This window comes from Capra hircus, chromosome 10, assembly GCF_001704415.2.
Source record: "Capra hircus breed San Clemente chromosome 10, ASM170441v1, whole genome shotgun sequence".
In the NCBI taxonomy this organism is placed as follows: domain Eukaryota; kingdom Metazoa; phylum Chordata; class Mammalia; order Artiodactyla; family Bovidae; genus Capra; species Capra hircus.
The window spans coordinates 40,684,381-40,707,465 of record NC_030817.1 but is presented as its reverse complement, the minus strand read 5'-3'; positions in this window follow the sequence as shown (position 1 = coordinate 40,707,465).

Sequence of the window (23,085 nt, the reverse complement as noted above, 5' to 3'; positions counted from 1 at the left end):
AAATATGAAAGCTAGGCTGTCTTAGCTCCTCAGCAACATTCAGTGTTATCAGACTTTAGAAAATGTACCATTCTGATGTGTATGAAATAGTACATCCTTAGGATTTTAATTTATGCCTCTCTGAATACTAACAAGCCTGAGTACCTTTTCATATGTTTATCTGCCATTCATACCTCCTATTTTGAATTCATGTCTTTTGGCTATTTTTCTTCAGTTTTTTTTTTTTTCTTTTTAGTTTTGTTGATATAGAATAATTTGTAAAAAACCTATATTCCAGATATTTCAATTTTACATGTGATGAATGCCCCCTTTTACTTTCTTTATGAAGCCCCTTGATGAACAGGAGTTCTAAATTTTAACTGTCAAAATTTACCAATATTTTATTATAGCTACCCCTTTAATCTTGTTTAAGGAGTCATGTCTGACATCAAGATCATAAAGATATTCTCTTTTGTCTCCTAAATAGACTATCTTCAAGTTTTGTTTTCACACTATACATGTAACTGGTTTATATACATGGAATAGGAATGAATCCATTTTCTTTCTTCAAATGTATAACCAAGTGCCTCGCCATGTTACTATTTATTGCATAGTCTGTATACTAGCCCCCTATCATATATCAGGTTTCCATGAATGTGGATTCTATATTATATTCCATGGGTCTTTCTGCTACATGTTACAAGATCATATTCTTAAGTGTGAAAGCTTTGCAGTAAGTCTTGATTTTTGCAGTCTCCTTGTCTTGTTATTCTTCCTGAAGAGTACAGTAACCATTCTAACCTTTTGTTCTTCTACATAAATTTTAGAATCAACTTGTCAGGTTTCACTTAGAATCCTATAGGGATTTATGTTAGGATTTTATTGAGTTTATAAATCAATTTGGAGAGAATCGATATACTTACAATATTCAGTGTTTAGATCCTTGAACATTCTTCCTTCATTCCTCGGTCCTTCCTTCCGTCCCCCTTCCCTTCCTCCCTCCCTTCTCGCTCCATCCCTCTTTCCCAGCCTTCCTCCCCGTTGCCCATCGTTGGCAAAATTCCAGTTAATTTGATGTGAATCTTTTAGTCTGTGTTTTTGTAACATACACTTTTGTGTGTATTTTAATTTCTGTAAATGCTTTTCTGTAATATCATTACTCTTCTCAGTCCTGTTTTTCAGATACATTTAAGTGCTTGTATGTCTAACTAGATGGTTCTTGCTAATGGCTGCATAGAATGCCAACATGTGAAGCTGCTTTATTTCATTTATTCATTCCCCCAGTTAACTTCAACTCACCCTGCCCTGCTCACATACACACAAATAATAGTTCCATGAACAACCTGGTTCAGTTGTGTGGAGGTAAATTTCTTCGGGGGTTATTCACTTAGGGAAGGGATTTGTCACAGATGATGAATACGGATAGAGCACTACATTTTGACAGATTTCTCTCAGAATGGTTTCAGCGTGTAGTTCCCACTCCCTGTCTTCCTGTTGCATTATCCAACTTTCTAATCTTGTAGGTATAAAAGAATATAACTTTATTTAACATTTATTTTCTTGATTACTAATGACTTTAGAACCTGTTGACATGATTTTTTCCCTTTTGGATTTCCTTTGCTGTCATTTTCCTGTGATGTGATGTGATTAGATGAATATTTTTCCATTAGGACTGCTGGATAAGGCATTCTTATATATTCTAGATATTAATCCCTTATCTATTTTAGACAATACCTTCTTTTATATCTATTAACTTTTTCTACAATATCTTTTGCTGAACAGAAGTTCTTTATTTTTAAAGTTTAATCCCTTGGATGGCAAGGATATCAGACCAGTCAATCTTAAGGGAGATCAACCCTGAATATTCACTGGAAGGACTGATACTGAAGCTGAAGCTCCAATACTTTGGCCAGCTAATGCGAAGGGTTGATTCATTGGAAAAGACCCTAATGCTGGGAAAGATTGAGGGCAGAAGGAGAAGAGGGCATCAGAGGATGAGATGTCTGGATATAATAAATATGAACCTGGGCAAACTCCAAGAAATGGTGAGGGATAGCAAGGCCTGGTGTGCTGCAGTCCATGGGGTTGCAAAGAGTTGGACACAACTGGGTGACTGAACAAAAACAACGATAGAAATATAATTGACATTGATATCTTAAACTGTATATATGAAAACATTCTATCAGTTTAAGATATACAACAAAATGATTTAACATATGTATATATTGTGAAATAATTACAAGTTTAGTTAACACTCATCACCTCATATAATTACATTTTTTTTTCTTATGATGAGAACTTTTAAGATCTACTCTCCTGTTGATGTTCAGTTGCTAAGTCCTATCTGACTCTTTGTGAACTCGTGGACTTCAGCACGTCAGGCTTTTCTATCCTCCACTATCTCTGGAATTGCTCAAATTCACGTCTATTGAGTCACGGATGCTATCTAACCATCTCATCCGCTGACCCCTCTTCCTCTCCTTTTGCCTTCAATCTTTCCTAGCATCATAGTCTTTTCCAACAAGTCAGCACGTCACATCAGGTGGCCAAAGTATTGGAGCTTCAGCTTCAGCATTAGTCCTTCCAATGAATATTCAGGCTGATTTCCTTTAGGATTGACTGGTTTGATCTCCTGGCAACCCAAGGGACTCTCAAGAGTCTTCTCCAGCACCACAATTCAAAAACATCAATTCTTTGATGCTCAGCCTTTTTTAAGGTCCAACTCTCATATATGTACACATGACTCCTGGAAAAACCATAGCTTTGACCTTATGGACCTGTGTTGGCAAAATGATGTCTCTGCTTTTTAATGCACTGCCTAGGTTTGGCATAGCTTTCCATCCAAGGAACAAGCATCTTTTAATTTCATGGCTGTAGTCACCAGCCACAGTGATTTTGGAGCCCAAGAAAATAAAATCTACTTTCCTAGCAACTTCCAAATATGCAACACAGTATTGTCAACTGTAATCACCATGCTGTGCATTTTACACCAGAGCTTATTAATTTTGTAACTGTCAGTTTGTACCCTTTGACCATCTTCATCCTTTTCTCCCATTCCCCCTCCCCTCATCTCTGGCAACCACCAGTCTATTCTCTGTTTCTATGAGTTCAGGTTTCTTAGATTCCACATTATAAGTGAGATCACACAGCATTTGTCTTTCTTTTTGACTTATTTCACTTAATATAATGTCCTCAAGATCTATCTATGTTGTTGCAAATGGCAAGATTTGTTTTTAATAACTGAACAGTATTACCTTAAAGAACAGTATATTTTCTTTACCCATTTATCTATCAATGGATAGTTAATTTGTTTATATGTTTTGGCTATTGCGAATAATGCTACAGTGAACACAGGGGTAGAGATACCTCTTTGAGATAATGCTTTTGCTTGTTTCAAATATATGTATTCAGAAGTGGAATTGCTAGATCAAATGGCTGTTCTATTTTTTATTTTTTGAGGATCTCCGTATTGTTTTCCATAGTGGCTGCCGCAATTTACATTTCTGCCAACAGTGTACTAGTTTCCTTTTTCTCCACATTCTCACCAACACTTGTTATTTGTTGTGTTTTTGATGATAACTGTCCTAAGGTGTGAAATGATATCTTTTGTTGTTTTAACCTCCATTTACCTGATGATTAGTGAGTTACCACCTTTTTATGTACCTGTTGGCCATTTGTATTCCTCTCTGGAAAAATGTCTACTTAGTTCCTCTGCCTAGTTTTAGGAGAAGGCAGTGGCAACCCACTCCAGTACTCTTGCCTGGAAAATCCCATGGGCGGAGGAGCCTGGTAGGCTGCAGTCCATGGGGTTGCTAAGAGTCAGACACGACTGAGCGACTTCACTTTCTCTTTTCACTTTCATGCATTGGAGAAGGAAATGGCAACCCACTCCAGTGTTCTTGCCTGGAGAATCCTAGGGACGGTGGAGACTGGTGGGCTGCTGTCTATGGGGTTGCACAGAGTTGGACACGACTGAAGTCACTTAACAGCAGCCTAATTTTAATTGATCTTTTTTTTATATTGAGTTGTGTGAATTCTTTGTATATTTTAGATATGAACCCTGTTAAAAATTAAAAACAAAAAATTGGAGACCAACCTTGGAGATTTCCTGAGTAGACAAAACCAGTTTAATCATATTGGCAAAGCTTAATTTATCTCACTTTGTAAGACTAACTTGATCTGGGTCATTTCTTGCTTATGCTTCTGGAGATCAGAAGCAATACTTACACTGTTTACCAAGGCTAATATGAGGTAATCACTAACCAATTTCCTATCACTGAAGAAAATTCTAATGAAATGACCAATCACTGTAAAGAATAAAGATCTCTGCTTTCTCACTATATAACTGCTCTATAACAATATCCCCCTGAACCTCAGTGATCCTGGTTTGCAGACGGTCTGTTTTGGTGTGTGCACAGTAAACTTTTACTAATTACTACTTCAGTGATTAATTGGTTTGACTTCTGTCATTTCTGAACTTGTGACATTTCACCAGATACAGAACTTGAAAATATTTGTTAATATTACATAGATTGTCTTTTAATTTTGTTGATGGTTTCCTTTGCTGTATAGAAGTTTTTAGTTGGAGGTAGTCACACTTGTTTATCTTTGCTTTTGTTGCCTTTGTATTCGATATCAAGTCCAAAAAACCTTCAACAGGAGCTTAACTTCCTATGTTTTCTTTTAGAAGTTTTACGGTTTCAGGTCTTAAGTTCAAGTCTTTAATTCATTTTGAGTTAATTTTTTGTGTATGATGTAAGATAGTGGTTAAGTTTCATTCTTATACATGTAGAATGGTTTTCCCAACAACATTTATTAAATAGACTATCCTTTCTCCATTGTATATTCTTGGCTCCTTTGTTCAGAAACCAACTGACCATATAGATATGTGGGTTTATGCTATTCCATTGGTCTTAGTGTCTACTTTATAAGACTGCCATACTATTTTGATCATTTTACTTTTGTAATATAGCTTGAAATCAGGAAGTGTGACCTCTGGTTCTTCATTCTCAGGATTTCTGTATCTATTTGAGGTCTTTTGTGGTGTGTTTCATACATATTTTAGGATTATTTGTTCTATTCTGTGAAAAATGACGTTGAAAATTCAGTAGGGATTTTGTTGAATCTGTAGATCACATTGGAAAGTATGGACATTTAAAAAATATTAATTCTTCCAACCTATGAGCATGAAATATCTTTCCATTTATTTGTGTCTTCTGAAGTTACTTTCAGAAGTTGTTCATTTTGATGCAATCAATTTTTCCCCCCTTATGATTTAACTTTCTGAAATATTCCTGAAGAGTCCTTTTCCTGCTTCTAAGTGTGGTAGACAGAATATGGCCCCCAAAGCCATCTGTATCTTAATCCTTGGAACAAATGAATACATAACCTTATGTGGAAAAAGAGACTCTACAGGTATGATTAAGTTAAAGATCTTGAAATGGGAAGATTTCCTTGATTATCTGGGTGGACCCATTGTAATCATGAGGGTCCTTATAAGGAAACAGGGAAACGAGAGTGAGAATGAAAGAAATAGGTATAATGGCAGAAGCAGAGATCAGAAGAGATAGACATTAAAAATTTTTTTAATTTTATATTGGTGTATAGTTGATTAAAAATGTTGTGTTAGTTTCAGGTATACAGCAAAGTTATAAACAAACATGTATCTATTACTTTTCCAATTCTTTTCCCATTTAGGTTATTACATAATTTTTTTAAACCAAAATAGTATCAGATTTATTGGGCAACAAAATGCAAAAAGTTGTGAGTTTCCTGATCACTAATCTAGAGCCAAACACCTTGGAAAGTGAAGTCAAGTGGGCCTTAGAAAGCATCACTATGAACAAAGCTAGTGGAGGTGATGGAATTCCAGTTGAGCTGTTTCAAATCCTGAAAGATGATGCTGTGAAAGTGCTGCACTCAATATGCCAGCAAATTTGGAAAACTCAGCAGTGGCCACAGGACTGGAAAAGGTCAGTTTTCATTCCAATTCCAAAGAAAGGAAATGCCAAAGAATGCTCAAACTACCGCACAATTGCACTCATCTCACATGCTAGTAAAGTAATGCTCAAAATTCTCCAAGCCAGGCTTCAGCAATACGTGAACCGTGAACTCCCTGATGTTCAAGCTGGTTTTAGAAAAGTCAGAGGAACAAGAGATCAAATTGCCAACATCAGCTGGATCATCAAAAAAGCAAGAGAGTTCCAGAAAAACATCTATTTCTGCTTTATTGACTATGCCAAAGCCTTTGACTGGGTGGATCACAATAAACTGTGGAAAATTCTGAGAGAGATGGGAATACCAGACCACCTAACCTGCCTCTTGAGAAATCTGTATGCAGGTCAGGAAGCAGCAGTTAGAACTGGACATGAAACAACAGACTGGTTCCAAATAGGAAAAGGAGTATGTCAAGGCTGTATATTGTCACCCTGCTTATTTAACTTATATGCAGAGTACATCATGAGAAACGCTGGACTGGAAGAAACACAGGCTGGAATCAAGATTGCCGGGAGAAATATCAATAACCTCAGATATGCAGATGACACCACCCTTATGGCAGAAAGTGAAGAGGAGCTAAAAAGCCTCTTGATGAAAGTGAAAGCGGAGAGCTAAAAAGTTGGCTTAAAGCTCAACATTCAGAAAACGAAGATCATGGCATCCGATCCCATCAGTTCATGGGAAATAGATGGGCAAACAGTGGAAACAGTGTCAGACTTTATTTTTGGGGGCTCCAAAATCACTGCAGATGGTGATTGCAGCCATGAAATTAAAAGACGCTTTCTCTTTGGAAGTAAAGTTATGACCAACCTAGATAGTATATTCAAAGGCAGAGACATTACTTTGCCGACTAAGGTCCGTCTAGTCAAGATTATGGTTTTTCCTGTGGTCATGTATGGATGTGAGAGTTGGACTGTGAAGAAGACTGAGCAAAGAAGAGTTGATGCTTTTGAACTGTGGTGTTGGAGAAGACTCTTGAGAGTCCCTTGGACTGCAAGGAGATCCAACCAGTCCATTCTGAAGGAGATCAGCCCTGGGGATTTCTTTGGCAGGAATGATGCTAAAGCTGAAACTCCAGTACTTTGGCCACCTCATGAGAAGAGTTGACTCATTGGAAAAGACTCTGATGGGAGGGATCGGGGGCAGGAGGAGAAAGGGACGACCGAGGATGAGATGGCTGGATGGCATCACGGACTCGATGGATGTGAGTCTGAGTGAACTCCGGGAGTTGGTGATGAACAGGGAGGCCTGGCGTGCTGTGATTTATGGGGTCGCAAAGAGTCGGACGCGACTGAGCTACTGAACTGAACTGAACTGTGTTATGCAGTAGTCTTGTTGGTTATCCATTTAAAATATAGCAGTGTGTACATGTCAATCCCAAACTCCCTAACTATCCCCACTAACCTTTCCCCCATAGTGACCATAAGTATGTTCTCTAAGTTTGTGAGTTTGGAATTCTCTTTTGTAAATAAGTTCATCTGTATCACTTTTTTTTTTAAGATTCCTCACATAAATGATATATGATACTTGTCTTTCTCTGACTTACTTCACTTAATATGATGATCTCTAGGTCCATCCATGTTGCTGCAAATGGCATTATTTCATTCTTTTTAATGGCTGAATATATTCCATTTTATACATGTGCCACGCCTTTTCTCCCTGTTCATCTACTGATGGACATTTAGGTGGTTCCCATGTCCTGGCTATTGTAAATAATGCTGCAGTGAACAGTGGTGTACATGTATCCTTTCAAACCATGGTTTTTTTTTTTTTTCTGGATATATGCCCAGGAATGGGTTTGCTGGATCATATGGTAACTGAGTTTTTAGTTTTATAAGAAGCTTCCATACTATTCTCCATAGTGACTGTGCCAATTTTCATTACCTCCAACAGTGTAAGAAGGTTCCCTTTTCTCCACACCCTCTCCAGAATTTGTTTGTAGACTTTTTGATGATGGCCATTATGACTGCTATCTTATTGTAGTTTTGATTTGCATTTCTCTAATAATTAGCACTGTTGAGCATCTTTTCATGTGCCTTTTAGCCATCTGTATGGCTTCTTTGGAGAAACATCTGTTTAGGTCTTCTGCCCATGTTTTTTTTTTTTTTTTTTTTCCTTTTGACTGGGTTGTTTATTTTTCTGATATTGAACTGCACGAGCTGTTTGTAAATTTTGGAGATTAATTCCTTGTCAGTTGCATGGCTTGCAAGTATTTTTTCTCATTCTGTGGGTTGTCTTTTCATTTTGTTTATGGTTTCCTTTGCTGTGCAAAAGCTTTTGAGTTAATTAGGTCCCATTTATTTTTATTTCCATTACTTTAGGAGATGAATCAAAAAAGGTATTGCTGTGATTTATATCAAAGAGTGTTCTTGTCCTTCCTGATTTGAAGATGCTATGATGCTGGCTTTGATGACTGAAGAAGGGACCACAAGCCAAGGAATGCAGATGGCCTCTAGAAGCAGGGAAAGGTAAGAAAAAAGGTTCTTTTCTAGAGGATCCAGAAGAAACACAACTTATAGGCACCTTATCTTTAAAACTTCTGACAATAAATTTCTGTTGTTTAAGCCACTAAGTTTATGGTAATTTTTTAACACCAATAGAAAACCAATATTCTAAGTTACAAAGTTATTTTCCTGTGTTTCTTTTTAAGAATTTTAAAATGTAATTCTTACAGTTAGATTTTTAATTCATCCATATAGTTCACTTTTGTAAACAGTGTTATAGACATGTCCACATTTTTTTTCCTAAAGTAAGTCAATTTTCCCAACACCATCTACTAAGTTGTACATTCTCTCCCCATTTATTTATGGCTTCACTTTGTCATATATGTAAAATTCTCTTATATACTGAGCTCTCTATTCTGTGTAGTTGGTCGACTTTTCTTTCCATTTATTCAGATCTTCCTTAATGTTGTTTAATGAAGTTTTCTAATTTTCACTATGAATACTTACACACACTTTCTAAGATTTATTCTAAGGTATTTTATGGTTGTTTAAGTGCTACTATAAATTTTATATTTCAAAATATTTATTGTCTATTTGTTTCTGGTAGAAAAAAAAGTGACTGATTTTTATATATTAATCCTATTTTGGCCATTTTGCTAATCACAGTTATCAACAATATTTTTCTGTAGATCCATTTGATTTCCTATGCAGAAAATCAATCATTTAGATGTTTTTAAAAATTTTTTTAAATTTTTAAAATTTTTTTGCCTTTAACATTGTCTCTCCAGGTTTCTTTTTTTTTTTTAATTTTTATTTTTACTTTATTTTACTTTACAATACTGTATTGGTTTTGCCATACATTGACATGAATCCACCACGGGTGTTGATATCTTCTTGCTACAGACTGAATTAATTGTGGCCTCAAGTTATGGCCCCTCTCACCTCCAAATTCTTATGTTGAAGTCCTAACTCTAAATGTGATGGCATTTGAAGATGGGGCCTTTGGGAGGTAAGTAATTTACATTAGGTTATGAGGATGGGGTCCTCATGATGGTTTTAGTAACCTTATAAGAAGACATCAGGAGCTTACTTTCATGCTTGCTTGCTCTCTCTCTCTCTCTCCCTCTCCTCCTTCTGCCATATGAGGACACTGCAAGAAGCTAGCTGTTTGCAAGCCAGGAAGCAGGATCATAACAGGAACCAAATTGGCTAGAACCTCGGTCTGTTGTTTAAACCACCCAGTTTATCATATGTTGTTATAGCAACCCAAGCAGGTAGACACACTTCCATATATTTATATCTTCTTTTATCTTGCTTTACTGCTCCAGCTAGATCTCGAGTACATTGTTGAATCAAAGTAATAATAGTAGTATCCTCACTATATTCCTAAGATTAAATGGAATGATTCTAATTTTTCACCATTATCACAATGCTTATTATATATTTGTGGCAGACACACTTTATCAAGTTAAAGAAAATTTCTTCAATTTTTTTTTTGCTAAGGCTGTTGAATTGTATCAATTGCCTTATTTGCATCTATTAAGATGACTATATGATTTTTCTTCTTTAAATATTAATTTTGAAAAATGTATCAGTAGATTTATAATGTTTCAACCTTTTATTTCTTAGATAAATATGTATTTCATACATATTTCTATGTATTATTTTTTGTTTGTTTTGATGGACTTCATTTTATAAATTTTGGTTTAGGTAGGACACTGAATCTATGTTTATGACTCAGATTAAACTGCAATTTTAGTTTCTCATATTCTTCTAGTTCTGACATCAAAGCTTTACTCATCTAGCAAAGTGAGTTTGAGGAGCTTTACTTCTTTCTCTGTTCTCTAGATTGAATAAGATGAGTGTTATCTGCTCCCTAAAGCTTTGGTGTAACTCACTTATAAAATTATCTTGACCTGTATGAGAAGGTTTGATACTACTAATTCAATTTCTTTAAGGATTAGAGGAATATGGTGGCTTAGATGATAAAGAATCTACCTGCAAAGCAGGAGACCTGGTTTGATCCATGGGTTGGGAAGATCTCCTGGAGAAGGGAATGGCTACCCACCCAGTCTGGAGAATTCCATGGGCAGAGGAGCCTGGTGGGCTACAGTCCATGGGGTTGCAAAGAGTTGGATATGACAGAATGACTAATGCTTTAATTTTCTTCCTTCGTAGGAATATTTTAACTTTCTGTTTCTTCCCAAGCTTGGTAATCTATAATTCTCTTCCAGAAATGTATCTCTTTTGTCTAACTCTTTGAACTTATTGGCATTAACAATATTGTCTTATTAAATGTTAACTTATGCTCTATCTGCAGTTATATCCCTCTTTCATTTCTAGCATTTCTTATGTGTTCTTGCTCTACTTTTCTTGATCAATTTCCCCATAGGTTTGGTTATTTTATTAATCTTTCCCCAAGAACAGTTTTTCAGATTTGTTGATTCTCTGTATTAGCTCTTTGTTTTCCATTTCATTTATCATCCTTGGTATGGTACTAGATATTTTATGATGATTTTAAACATGCCCAACATTTTTTGACATATTATCATTGGCCAGGTGTCACATCAAAATGCTCACATACATATTTTAAATGTTATCATATTTTGTCCTCAGAATAACTTTAGGAGGAAGATACTATCATTTCTATTTTATAAATTAGGAAACCCTGTTAAAGTTTTAAATCCACTAAGTCACAAAACTGGGATTCAGATTCAAGCCACTGTACTATACTTTTCCTCTACATTCTTTGAAATAGAATTCAAGAATAAAGACAATATTTAACTCTAGGGAATAAATAATGTTGAGATTTTGGTGTGGTATGAAGGAATAGCGTGTTTTTGTTGGGTTTAGAGTTGAATGTCAGTTCCTGGCCACTACCTTCAGTAGTATTTCCATGCTAAAGTATGGAAAGTACTTTAAAGTAAAGTATTTCATTCATGGTGGGATGAAAGGGCCTCATTACCATCTGTGTCCCAGCCAGGTTTTTTACTTCGAGACATATTTGAGCCAAAAAATAATTGCTGGACATATAATAGAGTGCTTCTTGCAAATTATCAAATTATCTTGTAATGAATGATAATATTTTTTCAAATGTCATTTTTAAATCACTTCCTTGAATGAGTTTTCAAAGCATGCTCCAGTACTCTATCTAATTTTCACACTTTTTACTTCAGCAGCTATAAGTAGAGAAAACCATTATTATTCCCATCCTACAGATACAAGTATGAGAAGTTAAATAACTTGCTCAAGATTATGTACCTAGTAAGAGGCAGAATGATTCTCAAATGCAAACTTTCAGATTCCCAGCTTGTTCATTGCTTTTCTATTCATACATTCTCCACATATATTTATTGCAGAAGCACTATATTTAAGGTACAGTTTGGGGGCACTGCAGTGTAATAGAAAGTTGTATATGTCATATATATAAGACATTCACAAAAAATAATTGTGATAAAATGTTATGAGAAATCTAAGTAAAAGGTTATGAGAAATTCAGAGGAGGGAGAGAATTTATTTTTGAGTGGAAGGAAGAGGAGGATTCTGATATTTTTCAACTAAGCTTCAAATCAATCTGAAGAATTCAGTTCAGTTCAGTTCAGTCGCTCAGTTGTGTCCAACTCTTTGCGATCCCGTGAATTGCAGCACGCCAGGCCTCCCTGTCCATCACCAACTCCTGGAGTTCACTCAAACTCACGTCCATCAAGTCGATGTACCATCAAGCCATCTCATCCTCTGTCATCCCCTTTTGCTCCTGCCCCCAAGGATTTGCAGGTTCAATCCCTGGGTGAGGAAGATCCCTTGGAGGAGGAAATGGCATCCCATCCCAGTATTCTTGCCTGGAGAATCCCATGGACAGAGGAGCCTGGAGGGCTATAGCCCATGGGGTCATAAAGAGTTGGACACGACTGAGTGACTGAACATGTATGCACATTACATTTCATTACATAGACTAAACAGACCAGACACAGAAAATTCTGGACAGAAAAGAGCAAAGTGAATAGCTCAGTATACTATAATGTTTCCCTCAGCTGGATTTAAGGACTTTCCAGACTTCTATAAGTCCATGGTAAGACCACCATTCTCATCATCAGATACTCCACGTTCCCCTATTATAACCAAGAAAAAGGCTGTAAATGGAATCAAGGACCTACGTTCTCCAAAGAGACACTCAGGACTAATGCCAGTATGCCTCATTTACCTCTGTCTCTTCCAGACGTCCAGGAACCCAGGTCAGCAAAGAACACACAGGAACGTCTCCACGTATACAGATCTATGTCCCCTAATCATCTAAATCCTTTCACTCAGCTTTCTGTCACTTATGTTCTTTCTTTGACACCATCTTCCACAACTGTGGTCTCTCCCAGGAACATTCATCTCTTTATCTTATGATCTATCTAAAGTAGTCAAAGAAAGCAGTTGAGGCCCTCTCAAGTGGTACCTGCTTTTTCTCACCCAGTCCCCACATTGTGGACCCAAGATATTTGGTGCCCTCCTTATTTGCCATTGTTTTCTCAGATATTTTTCCACTTCTTCTTCTAGAACCCAAAAGTAGACAAAGCTACTTTCCACTCTTCCTCCCTGAAATAATTCTCTAATCTTTCAGTTATACGACTCAAATGGAAGCTTTTAGCACTTGGCCCAGTGTTTCTGGCATCATCATCAACAGTTATGTAGATGGCCCATCCTGCAAACTGTCCTCTCAGAACCTTGACCTCTTTACTTGGAATGATGTCTTCAACCCATTCCCCTTGGTTACTGACTCTCAGAGCTAAACTCTGGACCCTGTCATTGCCTTTTACATATCTCAATTTCAAGTACTTTATTCTATAACAATTACACTTAACTTTCCAACATATTTATCCCAGTACTCATAAATCAACATTTTTCTTTGACCCTGTTAGGAACTTCAGTTCATTGCCCTTGCCTGTTTCTTTTTATTATACCCCTCATCCTTTCTGTTCCCTTTAACTAAACCAAGTTCCATGCTTCATCACCCCCTTGCATACAACTGAAACACCGTTTCTTTCTCTCTAAGAGTCACCTGGCAAAAGCACAGTCTTGGTTAAATAAAGCTCTCTGCCTCGTCTTTTCCTGCATTTGAGCAGTGTGGCCAGGGGAGAAAAAAATCTATTACTATACTGCATGAACTCACTCTAAATTTATAACCACAGAACTCAAGTGGACCCTCAGCACTGCTCAGCCAGTCTTCATCTCTCTAGTCAATTTCCTTTCCCACTCTTGGAGAAGATTATTTCACACCATCTGTCTCTTTGAAACTGTTCTCCTCTTTTCACTCATAACTGATGATCTCGCTTCCTATTTCACAGAGAAATAAGAACAATCAGAAGAGAGAAATGCATTTTCCAACACCAAATTTGTCAACTGCACTTTATCTGTACCCTTACTTTCTGTCTCCTCTCTTAGTAAATGGGATAAACTTCCCTAGTTCCTATCAAATGCTGTGTACTAGATCTCATCTACTGTAACATACTCAAGAACTCTAGTCTTCTCCCCTGAATCTTCAGTTTTTCCTGTTTCTATCAGTAAGCAGACATGGTGAGCTATCTTTTGTTAGGAAAGAACTCATTCATTCTCCAGGGAATGGGGAAATGATCTGATTGGTGAATAGAGAAACTCAGCTCAGCTTCTTCTCTCTTTCTCCTTGGGCCTCTACTTGCCTAAAGAAAATCCACCTATTATTCATTTCCTTAAAATTATGTATTACAAGGGCAGACCCCAGTGGGGAAGCTCTACAGTTGTTTAGGGCTGCCAGGTACTGGGCAGATAAGTCTACCTAATTCTCTGTAAAGACACCCCGCGTCTGAGGCCAGGGGCGGCAGCTGGGAGGAACCACCCGAGGAGCGGTGGCTGCGCGGGCGCAAGAGGGCCTAGAGGAGCCATCCCACGTTGAAGATCAGGAACGGCGGCAGTAAGGAGATATCCCTCGTCCAAGGTAAGGAGCAGCCTTGCTTTGCTGGAGCATCCGTGAAGAGATATACCCCCACGTCCAAAGTAAGAGAAACCCAAGTAAGATGGTAGGTGTTGCAAGAGGGCATCGGAGGGCAGACACACTGAAACCATACACACAGGAAACTAGTCAATCTAATGACACCAGGACCACAGCCTTGTCTAACTCAATGAAACCAAGCCATGCCCACGGGCAACCCAAGGCGGGCGGGTCATGGTGGAGAGGTCTGACAGAACGTGGTCCACTGGAGAAGGGAATGGCAAGCCACTTCAGTATTCTTGCCTTGAGAACCCCATGAACAGTATGAAAAGGCAATATGATAGGATACCAAAGGAGGAACTCCCCAGGTCATTAGGTGCCCAATATGCTACTGGAGATCAGACGAGAAATAACTACAGAAAGAACGAAGGGATGGAGCCAAAGCAAAAACAATACCCAGATGTGGATGTGACTGGTGATAGAAGCAAGATCCAATGCTGTAAAGAGCAATATTGCATAGGAACTTGGAATGTCAGGTCCATGAATCAAGGCAAATTGGAAGTGGTCAAACAAGAGATGGCAAGGGTGAACGTCGACATTCTAGGAATCAGCGAAGTAAAATGGACTGGAATGGGTGAATTTAACTCAGATGACCATTATATCTACTACTGTGGGCAAGAATCCCTCAGAAGAAATGGAGTCGCCATCATAGTCAACAAAACAGTCCGAAATGCAGTACTTGGATGCAATCTCAAAAACGACAGAATGATCTCTGTTCGTCTCAAAGGCAAACCATTCAATATCACAGTTATCCAAGTCTATGCCCCAACCAGTAACACTGAAGAAGCTGAAGCTGAATGGTTTTATGAAGACCTACAAGACCTTTTAGAACTAACAGCCCCAAAAGATGTCCTTTTCATTATAGGGGACTGGAATGCAAAAGTAGGAAGTCAAGAAACACCTGGAGTAACAGGCAAATTTGGCCTTGGAATGCGGAATGAAGCAGGGAAAAGACTAATAGAGTTTTGCCAAGAAAATGCACTGGTCATAGCAAAGACCCTCTTCCAACAACACAAGAGAAGACTCTACACATGGACATCACCAGATGGTCAACACCAAAATCAGATTGATTATATTCTTTGCAGCCAAAGATGGAGAAGCTCTATACAATCAACAAAAACAAGACCAGCAGCTGACTGTTGCTCAGATCATGAATTCCTTATTACCAAATTCAGACTTAAATTGAAGAAAGTAGGGAAGAGCGCTAGACCATTCAGGTATGACCTAAATCAAATCCCTTATGATTATACAGTGGAAGTGAGAAATAGATTTAAGGGTCTAGATCTGATAGATAGAGTGCCTGATGAACTATGGAATGAAGTTTGTGACATTGTGCAGGAGATAGGGATCAAGACCATCCCCATGGAAAAGAAATGCAAAACAGCAAAATGGCTGTCTGGGGAGGCCTTACAAATAGCTGTGAAGAGAAGAGAGGCGAAAAGCGAAGGAGAAAAGGAAAGATATAGGCATCTGAATGCAGAGTTCCAAAGAATAGCAAGAAGAGATAAGAAAGCCTTCTTCAGCGATCAATGCAAAGAAATAGAGGAAAACAACAGATTGGGAAAGACTAGAGATCTCTTCAAGAAAATTAGAGATACCAAGGGAACATTTCATGCAAAGATGGGCTCGATAAAGGACAGAAATGGTATGGACCTAACAGAAGCAGAAGATATTAAGAAGAGGTGGCAAGAATACATAGAAGAACTGTACAAAAAAGATCTTCATGACCCAGATAGTCATGATGATGTGATCACTAATCTAGAACCAGACATCTTGGAAAGTGAAGTCAAGTGGGCCTTAGAAAGCATCACTACAAACAAAGCTAGTGGAGGTGATGGAATCCCAGTTGAGCTGTTTCAAATCCTGAAAGATGATGCTGTGAAAGTGCTGCACTCAATATGCCAGCAAATTTGGAAAACTCAGCAGTGGCCACAGGACTGGAAAAGGTCAGTTTTCATTCCAATTCCAAAGAAAGGCAATGCCAAAGAATGCTCAAACTACCGCATGATTGCACTCATGCCACATGCTGGTAAAATAATGCTCAAAATTCTCCAAGCCAGGCTTCAGCAATACGTGAACTCCCTGATGTTCAAGCTGGTTTTAGAAGAGGCAGAGGAACCAGAGATCAAATTGCCAACATCTGCTGGATCATCAAAAAAGCAAGAGAGTTCCAGAAAAACATCTATCTCTGCTTTATTGACTATGCCAAAGCCTTTGACTGTGTGGATCACAATAAACTATGGAAAATTCTTAAAGAGATGGGAATACCAGACCATCTAACCTGCCTCTTGAGAAATCTGTATGCAGGTCAGGAAGCAGCAGTTAGAACTGGACATGAAACAACAGACTGGTTCCAAATAGGAAAAGGAGTACGTCAAGGCTGTATATTGTCACCCTGCTTATTTAACTTCTATGCAGGGTACATCATGAGAAACGCTGGACTGGAAGAAACACAAGCTGAAATCAAGATTGCCAGGAGAAATATCAATAACCTCAGATATGCAGATGACACCACCCTTATGGCAGAAAGTGAAGAACAACTAAAGAGCCTCTTGATGAAAGTGAAAGAGGAGAGCGAAAAAGTTGGCTTTAAGCTCAACATTCAGAAAACGAAGGTCATGGCATCCGGTCCCATCAGTTCATGGGAAATAGATGGGGAAACAGTGCAAACAGTAAGAGACTTTATTTTGGGGGCTCCAGAATCACTGCAGATGGTGATTGCAGCCATGAAATTAAAAGACGCTTACTCCTTGGAAGGAAAGTTATGACCAACCTAGATAGTATATTCAAAAGCAGAGACATTACTTTGCCGACTAAGGTCCCTCTAGTCAAGGCTGTGGTTTTTCCTGTGGTCATGTATGGATGTGAGAGTTGGACTGTGAAGAAGGCTGAGTGCCGAAGAATTGATGCTCTTGAACTGTGGTGTTGGAGAAGACTCTTGAGAGTCCCTTGGACTGCAAGAAGATCCAACCAGTCCATTCTGAAGGAGATCAGCCCTGGAATTTCTTTGGAAGGAATGATGCTAAAGCTGAAGCTCCAGTACTTTGGCCACCTCATGAGAAGAGTTGACTCATTGGAAAAAACTCTGATGCTGGGAGGGATTAGGGGCAGGAGGAGAAGGGGACCACCGAGGATGAGATGGCTGGATGGCATCACGGACTCGATGGATGTGAGTCTGAGTGAACTCTGGGAGATGGTGATGAACAGGGAGGCCTGGCGTGCTGTGATTCATGGGGTCGCAAAGAGTCGGACACGACTGAGCGACTGAACTGAACTGAATTCTCTGTAAAATATAGTTACATATGGCTGATGGACTTAATCCATCTACCTTAACAGTTTTGTTAGTAAGTAATATTTTGACCTTTGACTGCCTGTTTCCTATGTGTCATAGATTCAGAATTTGGACAGATATGAAAGGGATGTTTTCTATTGGTTCTCTCAAACCCCAGCATCTCCTGTCTTAAAAAATATGGGTAAGTTTGTCTTTACTGATCTCTTACCTCCTTGTTAGAAATGCCCTCCATTAAAGCCAAGCAGCCCAAGAAATCTGCTCTAATTCACTATCAACTTGTCCTTACCTCCTCTTACCTCTTCAGACTTTCCTCTCCAGCATGCCATGGAAACTCATATGGTAAGAGCATTAACAACTTACATTTTTCCAAATCCAATGGTCAGTTCTCAGCAGTGAACTGTTTATTCTGCTTCATTTGCCACAGCTGATTATTCTTTCTTTAAATGCTTTTTCCCTGACTCTAAGCTTCATGAATACCAGACTTTGTTCTTGGAAACCATAGCAGTCTTAATTTTAATTTGAAACAATTCTATATATTTATTAGTTGGAGGGTATCTGTAAAAACTATATGTATTCAAAAACATGATCAGATAAGTAGTTACTGACATGGAAAAATGTGTTATTACAAGAAAGGTGAAAAAAATCAAGGTTATAAAATAGTAGGTATGTTTTTATCACATTTTTATTGTCTATGCTGCTAAGTCGCTTCAGTGGTGTCCGACTCTGTGCAACCCCATAGAGGGCAGCCCACCAGGCTCCGCCATCCCTGGGATTCTCCAGACAAGGACACTGGAGTGGGTTGCCATTTCCTTCTCCAATGCATGAAAGTGAGAAGTGAAAGTGAAGTCACTGAGTCGTGTCCAACTCTTAGCGACCCCATGGACTGCAGCCCACCAGGCTCCTCCATCCATGGGATTTTCCAAGCAAGAGTACTGGAGTGGGGTGCCATTGCCTTCTCCATTTATTGTCTATAGAATAATACATATTAAATAGCACAGACATATAAATCAATCTATTGGGCTTCCCGGGTGGCTCAGATGGTAAAGAATCTGCCTGCAATGCTGAAGACCTGGGTTTGACCCTTAGGTCGGGAACATCACCTGGAGGATGAAATGGCAACCCACTCCAGTATTCTTGCCTGAAGAATCCCATGGACAGAGGAGCCTGGTGGACTGCAGTCCATGGGGTCACAAAGAGTCAGACACGACTGAATGATTAACACATAAAGAAGCAGAGATCTCAAAACATGGTACTGTCTTCTTCCTTCTTTCCTATTGGACTCAGGTTGGTGGAAGGAGAAGAAGTAGGAGTTCTGGATGAGATTTTCTAAGTTCAGAAATGAAAACACAGATCAGAAAGAATAAGACTGATCAGGTTGATTATATAATACTTTTTTTATGTTCATATAGATAGAATTTCATATAAATGTATATGAAGCTGGGAAACACTTTCAGTAAATATGACATGATTATATAAATACATCATTCAAACTGAGAAGAAAACCCCTGAGCCACAACTAAGTAACACATGTCATAGCCAATTTTTTAAAGGAGAAATATAACTGGCAAAAATCATAAAAGATTATTTAAGCTTTATAGAAATCAAATGTCAGTTAAAATTGAAATGATGTAATCTCTCCATTAAAACACATTAGTAGAATATAGGTATAATTCCGTATATGCATGTGTGTATATATATATATATGTACCTGTATAATAAAGGCCTTCCCTGGTGGCTCAGAGGTTAAAGTGTCTGCCTGCAGTGTGGGAGACCTGGGTTAGATCTCTGGGTCAGGAAGATCCCTTAGAGAAGGAAATGGCAACCCACTCCAGTATTCTTGCCTGGAGAATCCCATGGATGGAGGAGCCTGGTGGGCTATAGTCCATGGGGTCGCAGAGTCGGACAAGACTGAGTGACTTAACTTTCACTTTCACCTGTATAAATACAGGCATGTATATATACATGTGTGACCTCTTTCTTTCTTGCTGCTCTGCTAGGTTATAAAAGTTCCATGAGGGATAAAACTATTTTGTGTAATTGACTGCATTATCCCAAGCACTCAGCTCAATGATTTTAACTAAGAATTAAATATCTGTTGGCTGTATAAATACCAGTGAAATTGTGGTGAAAATGTGTATTTTTTCTATAATTGTGTCTTGCTGGTTTACAAAGCCATTTAAGAATTTGCCTGCAATGCAGGAGACCCGGGTTTGATTCCTGGGTCGGGAAGATCCCCTGGAGAAGGAAATGGCAATCCACTCCAGGACTCTTGCCTGGAAAATCCCATGGACGGAGGAGCCTGATAGGCTACAGTCCATGGGGTTGCAAAGAGTCGGACATGACTGAGCGAATTCACTTCACTTCACTTCACTTTACTTCGTATCTTTTTAAGTTTTCCAGTTTCTGAAGTGGAAATCAGGTATGTAGATTGATGCAGTCTTTAAAAGAAATTATTATTCTGAATTTAGTTTTTTTAAATATGTTTTTTCTATTCTTTGTTTAGTAATGTAATCTACTTATTTGCCTCATGTTTTGGTGCAACTTGCAAGAAAAGTAACATGCCAGAGAAAATTGCACTATAAATGTAAATCAAATAAAAATTCCATTTCAGGTCTCTAGTGAAGATACCTCTAACATGAATTACAGGGCACAATATAGCCTAAACAACCACTGGCTTGTTATGCAGACTATAAAATGCACTTTAAAAAAAAAAACAACTGCAAAAGGTCAAGGTCTTTCTCTTTCTCTTTTTCCAATCATATTGGGTAAATAACAGGGCATTAGAATGAAAAACTATTAAGATTATGCTCTTTACTCTGGGATTGAAAGCTATGAAATATTGACAATACACATAACTCTAAAAGTGCTAGTCTTTCATTTAAGCATTGATATTTGAGTGATTTTGGTAGGAAATATATATAGATATATTGCAATTCATTTGAGAATTGAAAGACAATGCAGATTTTAGAGAGAAAGCTGAAAAATGGGCCTCTGGTATTATGACCTGTAGGGCCCGACCCAAGCCAACAATTGAAACGCATGCCTTTGGTGAAATAAGCATCCAACTTTGAAATCCTGTAAGAAAGCAAATCTGGAGAAAGACTCCCAAAATGTGGCTTCTTGAACAGTTTCTGCTGCCATAAACTTTCCACTGCCCTCCCTCTTTCTGCTTCACACTAAGGAAGAAAGGTGCTTCTTCATTGCCAACAGCAGTCAAGAATACTGGCCTTAACAGAACATTGCTCAGCCATAAAAGGGAATAAAACTGGGTCATTTGTAGTGATGTGGATGAACCTAGAGTCTGTCATATGGAGTGAAGTAACTTAGAAAGAGAAAAACAAATATGGTGTATTAACACATATATATGGAATCTAGAAAGATGGCATTGATAAATCTATTTGCAGGGCAGCAACAGAGACACACATATAGAGAATGGACTTGTGGGCATGGGAAGAAGGGGAGGGTAGGACAAACTGAGAGAGTAGCATTGTCATGTACACACCATGTATAAAATATTCAGGACTGATCTCCTTTAGAATGGACTGGTTGGATCTCCTTGCAGTCCAAGGGAGTCTGAAGAGTCTTCTCCAACATCATAGTTCAAAAGCATCAATTCTTCAGTGCTCAGCTTTCTTTATAGTCCAACTCTCACATCCATACATGACTACTGCAAAAACCATAGCCTTGACTAGACAGACCTTTGTTGACAAAGTAACGTCTCTGCTTTTTAATACGCTGTCTAGGTTGGTGATAACTCTTCTTCCAAGGAGTAAGCGTCTTTTAATTTCATGGCTGCAATCACCAGCTGCAGTGATTTTGGAGCCCCTCAAAATTAAGTCTGCCACTGTTTCCACTGTTTCCCCATCTATTTCCCATGAAGTGATGGGACTGGATGCCATAATCTTTGTTTTTTGAATGTACAGTTGTAACCCAGCCTTTTCATTCTCCTCTTTCACGTTCATCAAGAGGCTCTTTAGTTCTTCTTCCCTTTCTTCCATAAGGGTGGTGTCATCTGCATATCTGAGGTTATTGATATTTCTCCTGGAAATCTTGATTCCTGCTTGTGCTTCATCCAGCCCAGCATTTTGTGTGGATCACAGCCTTGTCTAACTCAATGAAACTATAAGTCATGCCATACAGAGCCACTTAAGACGGATGGGTCATGGTGGAGAGTTCTGACAAAATGTGGTTCACTGGAGAAGTGAATGGCAAACCACGGCAACATTCTTGCCTTGAGAACTCCATGAACAGTATGAAAAAATAACATAGACATCTACTTTCTCCTTAAAAGTATGTTGAGATCATGGCATGGAAGGATTGAAAGTGATTGAAATTTTAATTCACAGGAGAGATAGAAATAATTTTGAAATATAAGGTATTACCCAAAGTAAGACTCCAGACCCTCTCTGGTTGATTTTCTCTGTTTCTGTCATGCATGACCTCATGATTCTCTAGCTGATGCCTGCAAGGCTGGCCCTCTCCTCAGCTTTGAACTTCAACTCCTCTGGCCATCTTGTAGGCTCCTCTATAGTCCTGAGGAGCTCATGAGTTCCTGTGAGCGCATCTCCCAAACTCATGTCAGTCCATGGACATATCACTCAGTCTAGCCTCTGCACAAGTCAGAAAACTCAGTTATTGTGGATTCCAGTCTCTCTCAACACTCATATTTCATGATCGACCAATCCTGTTAATTCTTTCTGACCTGTCTCTCTAAACAGCCCCTTTACTTTCTTCTCTTCACTACCACTTCCCCACTTCAGATTCTCATCATCCCATGCCCAATCTATTGAATTAGCCACCTACCCAGATTTCCCCTCTTACTATTCATTTTCCATCCTGCAGTTGTACTGCTCTTTCTTAAAACAACAACAACAGTCATCTGCTTTAAAGTATTCAGAGACTTGCCACTATCTAGAAAGTCCAAACTTCTTAATATGGCCTTCAGACACTCAAACCTCCTAGTTCAGCTTCCTCCTGGCCACTCTGCCCTCCTCTTCTTTATCCCACACTTTGCCTTCTTGGCTGCCTTCTGTCTTTCTGGAATGCCTGTACACTGTCCAACCCTAGACCTTGCTATGCTATTCCCTGGATCTGTTCCTTCCCTGATGGAAATGCCATCTCTTTTGAAAAAACCCAGCTAGACTCTCTACCCCCAACTCTAAGTTTTATCTCTTAAACTTTGGTTCCCCTCCCTTTTGGTCCCCATAGCACACCTATACCTTTATTCTTGGATTTACAGCGTACCACACCTAGGTAGCATATTAAAAAGCAGAGATATTACTTTGTCAACAAAGGTCCATCTAGTCAAGGCGATGGTTTTCCAGTGGTCATGTACGGATGTGAGAGTTGGACTGTGAAGAAAG